Below are 13,628 nucleotides of genomic sequence, written 5' to 3'. Positions count from 1 at the left end.
ATGGGAGACTTGGTAGTTTTGAAGACTCTGCTTTGATCCAGGGTGTATAGTCCCTTGCTCTAGACTTCGCCTGCAGCGAGGATTTGCTTCAGCTGTCTTGAAGTGAGATCTGCAGCTTCCTCTGTTAAAAAGTTAGTGCATGTGAATTCGTTCTTCGAAATACTTCCAAATGTCCTTTGCTATGTATTTGCCTTGAAAAGAGGTTTTCCAGCTAAAAATTCAGAGTGCAGAACCTCAAGGTTCCAGAGATCCCCTTCTCACCATGTATTTAATCTTCAGTCATCTGAGGAAGCAGGAGGTCAAATATGCCTCTGTGAGTGCCGGCCACCCAGAATCTTCAGTCATAGGCCCTCTGGCTGATCCATGTAGCTAGTTCTTTGCTTAATATTCCTCCCACTCACTTTCTGAGAAGTGACTGACAGGCATCTGCCAATTCTGTCATATAAGTGGCAACTCTGCCCACCCAACTTGGAAAGTTCCTGAAACTTCTCCATGGACTGCTCCATCATGGTAGTAGCCACATCATCAGACTGAGGATGCCCAAGATAAGTTTGTATTTCAGTTTGTCTCAGATGATGCTCAACTGTGCTTTCTCTCACTCAGTCCTAACTGGCGCTTAAAGGGCCAGGATGAGGTTGCTTTGTTTCTCTCAGGCAGAGTGAAAATTTCCAGACCTCCCTTTGCCCAAGGTTGACTGATTTAGAAGTTACTTGCATGCATTGTCTTATTTTGGTTCTTTCTGTCTTGTCCTGATGTTTCGTCCTTTCCAGGATTAATTGCAGAGTCTGAGACTGCTCATTGATTGGGGTGTTGTTATTCAGTGGTCTAGACATGGATGAGTTATAGGTACATCTGCAGTTACTTTAGCTTTTGATTCTGAACTGGTGTTTGGCTGCGGACAGGCTTCTGTGCTTATGAAGTAATATAGTGGGAAGAATGTGAAGGACACAGACTGATTGAGCCTGGTAACCAATTCTGAGGAGGAAACTGCAGAGTCACCAGAATACCTTTTGGACAACCCCCAAATGGAGCATCTTGATAGATGGCAAATCCAGTTTTCCTTAGGCTCGTCCACGCTGCCCAGAGCCTGCTGCCTTTTGTCAGATGAATACTTCACTGCTGCAGAGTCACCCCGGAATCTCCTTCCCTGGCCGTTTGATGGAAGGAAAATCCTTTCTGTCCTTGAGGGCAGGGGCTATATTTTACACTTTTCTGTGTATCCTGCAATACTTAACAATGATTTACACATAGTAGGAGTTCGTTTAATTCCACTGAACTCACTGGAACAGAAGGCCATCTGGTCCAGGGAGCTGCGTTTGTGAAGGACAACAGAGTCATTTCCTGAGGTGATGTATGTGAAAGGGCCCCAAAATACAAAGGGATAGAAAAAGAATAATAAACTGCTGGTCACAATCCCTTGAGCACACCACCTGTGTTCTTTTTGCTGTGCCTTGTCCACACCAATTTGTCCCTCTCCACTCACGTGCTATCCAGCATTTCTCCCTGGGAACCTCATCCAACCCAGGGCATTGTGGTCCCTCCCTTGGTCCCTGACACTTTCTGGTTGACGTCTACTCAGTTGACAGCATATGCGACTGTGGCTTACTTGTCATTTCTTTAGATCTTACTTCCCCAAGTAGATGGAGCCCCATGATGGCAATCCCAGCCCCAGGGCGTGGCCGATGGTGTCCTTAGTGATTGGCTGTTGAGGATGATGAAGATGAGGCGTGTAGCAGACAGTCACCTGCTGCAGTGAACTCTCCCCAGCCTATCATTTAATGTATTTTCTTTTTTCTTTCTAGTTCAGCCTCGTTCCTCATAGTAGGTGCTCAGTTAATGTCAGTTCCTGTCACTCCTTTTCTTTTCATCTTCCCTGCACTACTGTCTGGGCCTCAGTCTACCAGCAACTCCCCTCATATATTGCTTAATCTGCCTTGTGGCCAGAACTCATTGCATTCCTGTCCCCCTCTGCCCGAGGGACTCCCAGCCCTTAGGCACAGGGCTGGACGTTAAAGGCTGTATGTGCAAAAACCCTAGTAATAAGCTGATTCTCAAGTGTTGCCTTCTCACTCTCAACTTCTCTCCATTTTTCCCTCTCCTCTCTCCTGGGTCTGACACTCCATTGTCTGAATGCACTTTTCAACCAAAAGATACTCAAATACTGGGCTTTTGATGAGGTTTTCCCTTTGGAAGCTACTGCAGGAAAGATGCTTTGTATTGTAGCCCGCACTGGGGAAGACCCTATCATGGCAGTTGGCACCTCAGATGGAGGAAGAAGTCCAGAACATTGTTCCTATACTACTTGCAATGAAAGGACGGGATTTAGATGCACCCTTCTTATAAGATAATGTAATATTGTGATTTACAATAAGAAATATATATATGGTCTTTGTCCCTGTTCCTGGAACAGAGCTCCTAAAGCCCTTGGAATTTCCTGTGCAGAGAGTAATAGAGGTATCTTTTGTTATGTTAAATAAGGTGACTTTTGGAAAGTCCCTAAGGATACCAGTGGAGCCAACCCAGTGATTAGAGGGTTGGAACTTATGGCCCTCCTGGCCCCCCACCCCATCTCCCATGCAGGGAAAGGGGCTAGAGATTGAGTTCAGTCATCAGTGGCCAATGATTTAATCAATCACACCTATTTGAGGAAGCCTCCACAAAAACCTGAAAGAACAGGGTTCCGAGAGCTTCCGGGTTGGTGAGCACGTGGAAGGAGATCTGGGGAGAGTAGCTCACTTCGCGAGAACATGGAAGCTCCCTGCCCTTTCTCCATACTTTGCCCTGTGCATCTCTTCCATCTGGCTGTTCCTGAGTTATATCCTTTTATAGTTAACTGGTAATCTAGGAAGTAAAATGTTCCTCTGGGTTCTGTGAGCTGCTCTAGCAAATTAGGAGGGGGTCACTGGAACCTCTGATTGGTCAGAAGCACAGGTAACAACCTGAACTTGTGGTTGGCTTCTGAATTTGGAGGGTGGGGGGTCAGTCGTGGGGAACCCAGCCCTTAACCTGTGGAATCTGACACTATCTCCAAGTAGGTAGTGTCAGCATTGAGTTAGAATGTAGGACACCCAGTTGGAGAATTGCTTAGTGTGGGGAAAAACACACACATTGGGGTTGGATGCAAAATTATAATTGGTGTCAGAATTATAGATAATATTCTTTTAAAAGCACCAACAGGGGCTTCCCTGGTGGCGCGATGGTTAAGAATCTGCCTGCCAATGCAGGGGACACGGGTTCGAGCCCTGGTCTGGGAAGATCTCACATGCCGCGGAGCAACTAGGCCCGTGAGCCACAACTACTGAGCCTGCGCGTCTGGAGCCTGTGCTCCGCAACAAGAGAGGCCGCGATAGTGAGAGGCCCGCGCACCGTGATGAAGAGTGGCCCCCGCTCGCCGCAACTAGAGAAAGCCCTCGCACAGAAGCGAAAACCCAACACAGCCATAAATAAATAGAAAAAAAAAAAAAAAAAAGCACCCCAACAAACATGCTTCCTGCAGTAGTGTGGTGGCCATCAGTTGCCAGAGTATGTGAATTTGTCCAGCCCTCATGGCGCTGCCACCCGCTCCGCCGCAGGGCCCTAGGGAGCAAAGTAGGCCTGTGTTACTTCAGAGGTGGGTAACGCCACGAATGAAAGGAACAGCAACTTAGAGGCAGAGTGCTCTGGCTCCTTCCAAGCCAGCGGGGCCCGCTGGAAGTCCGAAAGCAACCTCCCTCGTCAGATCAGACCCCAGACCCACCTTATGTGTTACGCAGGTCAGAGACTACGATCTCTTTCAGAGACATGGCAAACTGAGGCCCAGACAAGGAAGATGGCACGGGCTGAGGCTGGGATACAAGCCCAGGTCTTTTGACACCTGGGCCAGTGCTCTGTCCTCATCTGATCTCCGCTGCCACCTGGCCTGCCCCCCTCAGGGCCTCTGTTTCCCCCTTTGCACAAAAAACAGTTCCCTGAAGGAGTGTGGGCTTCCTTTGCCCTGCCTGTCACCAGCTCCCCGATGTTGTGGCCTAGAAGAACCCATGGCTGTCGAGAGGGGCGGAGCCACAGCCATGGCCTCTGGATCAAAATAGCGGAGTGTGGGCAAAGGCAGGGCTGAGGGGCTGCCAATCAACTTCAGCCTGGGATTCCTGGGGCCGTCCACCCCATGGGAAAGGGGAGCCAAGACCCATGGGGGTGAGTAGGGGGGAGGGATGGTGGGCTCCTGCATCCCCTCCTGGCTTGAAGCTTTTCTCAGGATGGGAGAGACAGAATGAAGAAAAACATCTCTCCCCTTCTCATTTCCCTTCCTGATCCTTCCCAGGCAGGGTGGCGACAGCCTGGTCATTTGAGAAGTGGATGGAGCTTACCTGAGGGACGGTGGTCTGGCTGTGACAGGTTTTCAATCCAGTTTTGCAGCATTGTGATCATGGTGTCCCCTTGGGGGCCACTGGGTTTGGCCATGGCTCCTTTCTCATGAAGCCTGGCTGGGCAGGGCTTTCCTATCATCTCAGGTGATCTTCACAACAATCCTGGATTAGATCATTGAGGGACAATTATTCCCACCCTAGTCTCACAGCTGATGGAAACAGGATGACACACCTAGGATCTCTTGGCCGCTGAGCTAGGACCAGGGCAGGGTTCCGACCTGGCCCAGGGCTCTATCTCTGGGTCCTTTTACGGAACTTTTATTTGAAACCGCTTTTTTGCCAGGTACACCAAGTGTTTTTAGGGTAAAGAAAGGTTTCTCTTTTTCACATTACATAAGAAAAGGAAGGACATTTTCATCCTCACGTGGTCTCTGGATGGCAGTGAAACATTTTAAAACGTCTCGTAGAGCGAAACCAGCAGCTGCCTCTGAGCAGCAGCTGCGCTGCGGCTGCCCAGGGTTTCTCTGGCCAGTGTCGCTCCCACGAGTCTACAGCGTGGGGCATATCTTTGCAAACCTCTTCAAGGGCCTTTTTAGCAAAAAAGAAATGAGCATTCCCATGGTGGGCCTAGATGCTGCGGGAAAGACCACCACCCTGTACAAACTGAAGCTGGGTGAAATCGTGACCACCGTTCCCACTACAGGCTTCAACGTGGAGACTGTGGAATACAAGCACATCAGCTTCACTGTGTGGGCGGCCAGGACACGATCCGGCCTCCGTGGCGCCACTACTTCCAGAGCACACAAGCTCTCATCTTCGTGGTTGACAGCAAGGACAGAGAGCGTGTGAATGAGGCCCGAGAGGAGCTTATGAGGGTGCTGGCAGAAGACGAGCTCAGGGACGCCCTTCTGCTCGTGTGTGCTAACAAACAGGACCTCCCCAATGCCGTGAATGCAGCCGACATCACGGACAAGCTGGGGCTGCACTCCCTGCGCCACAGGAACTGGTACATTCAGGCCACCTGTGCCACCAGCCGGGACGGGCTGTCCAATCAGCCCCGGAACCAGAAGTGAGCTGTACACCTCTCTCCTCCCCTCTCACTCCCTCCTTCTACCCTCGCTTTACTCTCATGTGGCAAACGTGCCCCTGGGGTGTGAGTGCCAGAAGCTGTCTCCATGGTCGGTCACAGTGTGCTTCACCATGCTGTAAATGTGCAGACGCAGACTGCAACTGGGTTTTTATCTAATGTAAATAGTTTTTGTTTCCAATGAGGCAGTTTCTGGTACTCCTATGCAATATTACTCAGCTTTTTTTATTGTCAAAAGAAAATCGACCCACTGTTTAGTACTGAGAAGGGATTTTAGGCACAGGGGTCATCCAGGAGTCACTGTGTCAGACAAGCCCGATGCTCCTCCCCTGGGCTTTAGATCTGTGTTGAAATCCATTTTGGTGGTTGGTTTTTAACCCAAACTCAGTGCATTTTTAAAAATAGTTACAAATACAAGATAAGGAGAACACTTGAACACACAGAAGGGAGAAATGTGCCTAGCGTAGGTTCTGCAGTAATGGCCTGTGTCCGGTCCACCAGTGATCTGTTTCCTGTTGGGAACGTGAAACGGGATAGAACCAGCCATGATCCATTCTGCATGGTCACAACAGGGTCCCTGTGATTTGCTGTCTTGAGTCATCCCACACCCCATAGCATCTGTGTTTGTTTCTGTGCTTACATGGCCGCCCAGGAGATGGGCTGGAGGCTGCAGCCACTGCTCTCAGACCCCTTGGAGGAACCCCAGCCTTTTCTTGGGTCAGCATGGGCACTTTGGTTGGGATTCTCTGGTTTGAGCGGGAGCCCTGCAGTCCCCTTGCTTGCCTGCTCCGGGCTCTCTGGGGTCTCACCAGCGGGCGCGCGGGTGGCCATCCTTGAGCTGCAGCCCCTCGGAGCCCCTGTCTACGTGTGCTTTCACTCCCTCAGCCTACAAGGGTCAGATTTGCCATCGAAAAATGATAAGCTCTACTGTTTTCTTTTGTATTTTGATAAACACTGAAGAAGCTGGAGCTGTTAAACTTTATCTTGGGGAAAACCTCAGAACTGGTTTATCTGGTGTCGTGGAACCTCTTACTGCTTTCAATACACAATTAGTAATCAACTGTTTTGTATACTTGTTTTCAGTTTTCATTTCGACAAACAAGCACTGTAATTATAGCTATTAGAATAAAATCTCAACTATTTAAAAAAAACTTCTTGTAATCAATAATGCCAAGTTTTTATGATAAAGTATTAACTTAAAAATTAAGTCCTTTGCTTGACCAGCTCCTTTCTCCCCTATGCCAGGGCAAAAGACACCAGTCTTCACATATTTTTGTAGTTATTTTCCTCCCTCCCTCTCTCTCTCTCTCTCTCTCTGTTTCCTTGGCTACCAGAAGCCAGATGTACTCATGCACATCAAAATAAGTGAAGAAAGACTTTGAGTGGTGACTACATTTATTTTGTGATTTCTTTGGCAGTAGCCAGGACTCCGTACCTTAGTTTTGCACTGGGGTTTGCAAATATCGAAAGGGTGGATTTGCTCTACTCGGTTTTATAACTGCCTTTCCTGGAATTCTGCAGACATCTCCATTCCCCTGGAGGTCAGATAATGGCTATTTATCTTCCATAGTCATGAAAGCCTCTGGGGAGAGCCATGGCAATTTGACAAGGACTATTGAAGGAACATCAGGATTGAAGTGACTGCTCAGGAAATCACATACCCTTGCTCCTATCTGCGGGGACAGCTGCCAGCCGGGCTCTCCTGTCTACAGCCAGCTGTGCACGGGTGCAGCTGGCGAAGGGGAAGAACCCTTTGCCTCCCTTTCTCTCTGCAAGAGGATGGGTGCACTAAACTCAAATAGAATAGTTCATAACAGCAGCTGACAATTGCTGAGCACTTACTCTGTGTGGCAGGCATACGCTAAGGATTATCCCACTGAGTAAAATGCATATCCCATCCCTATCCCCACGGCCAGAGGCCAGATGAAGAGGACAGAAGGGACTTAAGTCTCTCTGTAGGAAGGCTAGAGGTCCCTTTCCCTCTGCTTGCAGACCTTCTGGGACAGGAAGCTCACCACCTGACCCAAGCACGCCGTACATTTTCACACAGCTTGAAACACATGTCCACACTTGGCTAATTAACGGAGCACCCAGAGCGCCTATGAATCCTTCAGTGGTGCCCTTGAAAGTCTATTACTGGGTGTGCCCTCCCTGCTAGGGTGTGAGCTGCAGCAGGGTGAGTGGGACGGGCTGTCTTTCCTTCCGTCTGCCCAGCCCCCAGCCATGCTTTGTAGCAAGCAGGTGCGTAAGACAGTGCATTGAAGGTGATCTCCAGAGGTGGCCCCCAGCAGGACCCCAGTCTTTCCAGGAAGCTGGAATGTTCTGGGGCGGGGGTGAGGGTTCTGGGGAGGGTCCACATAGCTCCCAGGGACCTGCTGCTGGGCCTCTGGGTTTTGAGCTCCTTGGTGAGATTTAGGCAATTTAGGGTCTTAACAAGGGACCCATGTTCTTCTTTCCCAGGGAAGCAGTGAAGGGTCTGAGCTGCTCCAGGTGGGCGAGGGACAAAAGGGGAAAAGCAAAAGGCCAGGGCTCCTCCCAAGAGAATCCAAGTTCTGGAGGACAGGAGGCATGAGGAAACTCACCCTCTGCCCACCTTCACAGCCCAGTTCCCCAGGATAACGGCAAAGAGACAAGGGGGTGACCTTGGACAAATCACTCAGACCCTCCAGTCTTCTCTTTCCTCATCTGTAAAGCAGAGGCGATAAAGCACCTTTGCAGAGTTATCAGCACTAAATGAAACAGCCGTTGGAGGGGAGTGTGGAAGTTGATGGTGGGGCCCACAGCATCTGGGACATGGGGGAAGAAGGGTCTCTGGGATGCCTTTTGCCCTCAATGACCTGAGTGAATTCACAAGAAAGAGGAGAAAGGATGATTGTCCTAGAAAGGTTTTGCCCACCTCCAGATGACTGGCTAATTTCCACCTCTCTCCTGCCTGGGTTTAGGGAGCTCATCCTGTCCTCAAGGGAGCAGTGACCCCACCTCGGCCTCTGCAGGGAGATCCAGACACGTGGGCGAGGCTCTGCTCCCAGGGCAATCTGCCCTCCTCGGAGACTGTCCTCCCTGCCAAACTGCAGGGAGAATAAGTCTGTCTCATCTTGACGTTTTACCTCTGTAAGGAGCTGGCTAATGCCATTTGAGGAGGTCCTTGGGGTTGAGTGCTGTGAGGAGACAGCAAAGAAGGGGCACCCAGGCCACCCTACTTCCTCCTTTGCCTGTGGCAATCACTGCTAACTCATCACTTCCCTCCTACCATCCAGCCCAGCCTTGACCTCAGCATCTTTTTCAACAAAAAAGTACAGGCAACCATACAGACAATTGGAGTTGGCATGTGAGGTGAAACCTACTTGCCAATTTTGCTGTAAGGGAGCATCCTTCTTTGCCAGAAAGTAACCCAATATTAATAACTGTCTCTTATTGAGCTCTTGTTTCATTTCAGGCATCGTGTCGTATTTCATGGGCATGAGTATCTTCAGTCCTCACAAGGTCAGGAGGTAGATGCTGTTAGCGTGCTTATTTAATGATCTAATGAGGCATGAGGGAGGTTGCACCTTCATTCACTCAGAAAGTATTAATTGATCACCTCCAGGCGTGGCAGAGGGCACTGAATTGAATTGAGTTCCTGCCACCTTGGAGCTCACATTCTATCGACCAAGCCCCAATTAAAAAGATACTGTTTGTGCTTTGTGACCACCTAGAGGGGTGGGATAGGGAGGGTGGGAGGGAGACGCAAGAGGGAGGAGATATGGGGATATATGTATATGTATAGCTGATTCACTCTGTTATAAAGCAGAAACTAACATACCATTGTAAAGCAATTATACTCCAATAAAGATGTTAAAAAAATAATAAAAAAAAAATAAAAGGCAGTTTTACAAAAAAATAAAATAAAAGATACTGTTCCTCTGTCTCTCCTAACCTAGGTCCTCAGACACTGAGTTCCCTTCCCTGGAGGCACCATGTTAGGGTTTCTTTTTTTTTTGTGGCTACACCGCTCGGCTTGCACTCCGACCAGGGATTGAACCTGGGCCCTTGGCAGTGAAAGTGCTGTGTCTTAACCACTGGACCACCAGGGATGTCCCATGTTAGGGTTTCTTGTGGGTCCTTCTAGAGAGATGCTGCACTTACAGGCACCTAGGTATGTACAGTGGAGAATATTGCACTAGGTGTTTTGCACCAGGGGTTTTCCTTTTTATGACATCTCTTGGAGATATTCCATTCTTTTTCATGGCTGCATAGCATTTTATTATTTTGGAGCGAAATTCCTTTTCATTCCTCTTCAAGTTTTTTCTTAGCTACTCTTGCATATGTATTTCTTCTGAGTAAACATTAGTACAACTGTGGCATGTTTAACAAGAAAATGACAAACCTCTTTGGACTTTTGATTGGACTGTGTTTAATCTATAGTTTAACCCTACAGTACATTCGCTTTTCCCTCTTAGGAATATGCCATGCCTTTCCATCTAATTAATTATTTCATGTGTGTTAGAAAAGTTTGTACATTTTTAAGATCTAGTTTTCCTGTTTCCCACACTTGTTGCTAAAATCAGTCCTGGGTATTTTTGTTACTGTTAATTGTTTTTTGACTATGTTCTCCACCACCCCCCATCCACCCACCCTCATTGTATTTTCTTTTTTTTTTTTTTTTTTAATTTATTATTTATTTATTTATTTTTTGGCTGTGTTGGGTCTTCGTTTCTGTGCGAGGGCTTTCTCTAGTTGCGGCGAGCGGGGGCCACTCTTCATCGGGGTGCGCGGGTCTCTCACTGTCACGGCCTCTCTTGTTGCGGAGCACAGGCTCCAGACGCGCAGGCTCAGTAGTTGTGGCTCACGGGCCCAGTTGCTCCGCGGCATGTGGGATCTTCCCAGACCAGGGCTCGAACCCGTGTCCCCTGCATTGGCAGGCAGACTCTCAACCACTGTGCCACCAGGGAAGCCCCCTCATTGTATTTTCTAATTGGTTATTGCTAGTTGATGAGGAAGCTATTGAATTTTGCATGCAGCCACTTTATTAAATTCGCCTGTTAGTTCTAATAGCATTTCAATTTTTTCTTGTAGGCTCTCTGGAGCCTTTTGCACAGACCAATTCAGATGAATAATTAACTCTCCAGCTGAGTCAATGACCTTCCCTAAATCAGGTCTCTTATAAATTTAGGAGTTTGGCTGAAGGAGAATGCTGTGTAAATGCAGTGTGAATAGGGGTCTTGGCAAGTTCTGGTAGCCTCCAAAAAACTTACAGTCTTTCATTCATAATTTCACTGCTCAAAATCTGTCCTAAAAAAGTGATCAGAGCTGTGAACAAAAGAACTTAGGAATCAAGACAGGTATTGCAATGCTTGTTATTTATAACAGTGAACATTGGAGACAGCCTAAATGATTAACATTAGCAGATTGGTTAGGTCAATGTTTACTCTGTTTTCACCTGTCTCCTGATCCTCTCATTCTACCCACTCCACCCCAGGCCTCGACTTCTCCCTCAGACCGCAGCCTCACAAATCCCACTGACTGCAGAAGGCTCTGGTCTTATTTCAGAGTCTGTCTGCATGGCTACTTGCCCCAGTCAGAGCTCAGCCTCCTCTTCCTCTGACCAGGTCAGGTTGGTGGGAAACACTCTGAGGCAGAGATCTGTGTCTGGTTATTAGGGAGGACTTTGAGAGCAGCATCTGGCAGGGAGTGAGGGGAGAGGATTGGGCAGGAGGAGAGTTGAACTGCGATATAGTCACGACAGAGTCACCAGCTGATCCCATGAGGAGATCTAAAGCTGGGATGGCCCTTCAGAGTTGTCCCAAATAGAGGTAAGGGGGCTGGGCTCTGGAATCCCTCACATTGACCAGTCACTGGGAGGGAGCTGTGCTTTGAAGGGGGTGGAACTTTGGGAGAGGACAGTTTCTGGGGAGACACCCAGCTGTGAGCAGCCAACACTGCCAGCAGGAAAACAAACGCCTTCATCTGGAAGGAGGTGCTGGATGACTGTGATGTTTCATTTTATGTGTCAACTTGACTCAGTCGCGGGGTACCCAGATATTTATTTATTTATCTGTTATTCTGGGTGTGTCTGTGAGGGTGTTTCTGGATGAGATTAACATTTGAATCCAAGGAGACTGAGTAAAGCAGATTTCCCTCCCCAGTGTGGGTGGACCTCATCCAATCTGTTGAAAGTGGGAATAAAATAAAAGGTTGAGTAATAAAGGAGTCTTTCTCTCTGCCTGACTGTCTTTGAGCTGGGGCATCAGACTTCTCCTGCCTTCGGACTCAGACCAGGACTGGAACTTACACCACTGCGTCTCCAGCTTGCTAACTTCAGATCTTAGACTTCTCACCCCCATAATTGTATGAGCCAATTCTTTATAGTAATTGTAAATGAGATATATAACTGTATTTGTATCTATATCTGTATCTGTATCTCCTATTGGTTCTGTTTCTCTGGTGAACCCAGTGGCACACCATAGCATTCATACACCTGTTGTGGTGGATTAAAGGTGGCTGCAAATTGTTTGCTAATCCATCCACTGAGAGGTGGAATGTATTTCTCCTTTCTTATATATGAGGTGGCTCAGTGACAGCTTTCGTATTAGTCAGGGTTCTCCAGAGGAGAGATGGATCTATCTATCTATCTATCTATCTATCTATCTATCTATCTATCTATCATCAAGATATATTATGGAGAATTGGCTCATGTGATTATGGAGGCTGAGAAGCCCCACAATCTGTAGTCTGCAAGGTGGAGACCCAGGAAAGCTAGTGGTGTAACTTAGTCCAAGTCCGAAGGCCTGAGACCCAGGGGAGCCATTGGTGTAAATCCCAGTCTGAGGGCAGGAGAAGATGAAATGAGATGTTCCAGCTCCAGTAGTAAGGCAGAAAAAAGGGTCAAACTCCGCTTTCTTCCACTTTTTGTTCTATTCATGCCCTTTACTGAGTCCACTGATTCGAATGCTAACCTCATCCAGAAACACCCTCACAGACACACACAGACATAACGTTTAATCTGGGCACCCACGGCCAGTCAAGCTGACACATGAAAGTAAAGGAACCGTCACAGCCGGCCTTTAAAATAACATTACGAAATGTTTAATGTCATCGAGAATGGCTTATCACCTACTGTTAAGAGAAACAAGCACTGCACAAAATTAAGAGTACAGTATGAGCTCAACCATGTGAAGGAAAAGAAACAGCAGAGAAGATTGGAAGACGATATGCTGACGTTTTACTAGTGGTTACTTCCAAGGTAATGGACCCTTAGTAATTGTTTTTCAACATCTTTATAGTTTTCTGCATTTTTCATATTTTCTACCATGAGCATGTGTCATTGTGATAAGGAAAAGACTTGAGAAAGCAAATCGTGAGGGCTCAGACAGTACTGGAATCTCTTGGCTCCCCAGAAAAGTCAGTGTAGGGCGCCTGGGTACCTCAAGCTGCAATCACCCGCTTGACCCTCAGCTGGGCCAGTGGCCGCCTTCCCCTCCTCAATGTGGAGCAGCCCCTGCAAACGGGAGAGTCAAACTGCTGCGGGGCCAGACTGGGGTGCTGGGGACTCCTATAGCGTCCCCCACCGTAGGAGCACTGGGCGAGACGAAAAGGAGGCAGCGGGGGAAAGGACAGGCACACGAGAACGGGCCTTGGCTCCCTCTGTGCCACCTCCCCTTGGCCCTCCGTCTCTCCACACAGCCGAGGCGGGTGCCGGGAGCTGCCGGGTCCCTTCTGTGAGCGCACCTGGGGACACGGCCCCATCCTGTGCTCCTGTGCAAGCTGGGGGAGAAGCAGAGAGAGGCATGGAGGCTGGGGTGTGTGGACGAGGCTGACTCCGCAGGGGAGCCCGTGCAGCAGGGGAGGCCCTTGCCTGTGGTGGGTTCCTGTGGCCGCCACGTCAAGGCCAGGCTTCCTCTGCCTCCTGCAGCCCCTCTGATGGCCAAGGGGAGCTGCCGGGGAAAACCACAGGCCACAGGACTCCCTGGCTGCCCAGGAGCAAGGCCACAGGTAAAACCCAAATAAAATAGAACTCCATACCCACTCCTTTCTAAATCCCCAAACTCAGTTAAAAAGCAAACACGTCTTGGCGACAAACATCCACCTCAACGAAAATAATGCATGGAGTTACCTGGTCCCCAGTCCCAGACGAGTGAGTAAGCAAGCGTAGAGATGGCTTTGTGTGCCAAAGGGACAGCCAAATGGGAAAGAAATATCACTTCCTCCCAGGAAAGAGA

At 48.7% G+C, this 13,628-nt stretch overlaps 1 pseudogene across 1 annotated transcript; it reads left to right on the top strand.

Annotated features, from left to right (window-relative positions):
• The first annotated feature begins 39 nt into the window (after positions 1-39).
• Positions 40-10,362, top strand: LOC309665708 (ADP-ribosylation factor 1 pseudogene; annotated as a pseudogene). The gene has a single exon. The product of its transcript is annotated as an ADP-ribosylation factor 1 pseudogene (transcript).
• Positions 10,363-13,628: the final 3,266 nt, after the last annotated feature.

The sequence above is a fragment of the Balaenoptera physalus genome (genome assembly GCF_965194825.1).
Source record: "Balaenoptera physalus genome assembly, chromosome: 8".
Classification (NCBI taxonomy): Eukaryota; Metazoa; Chordata; class Mammalia; order Artiodactyla; family Balaenopteridae; genus Balaenoptera; species Balaenoptera physalus.
Note: the sequence above shows the minus strand (reverse complement) of the source record. Positions and strands in the feature narration are given on the sequence as shown.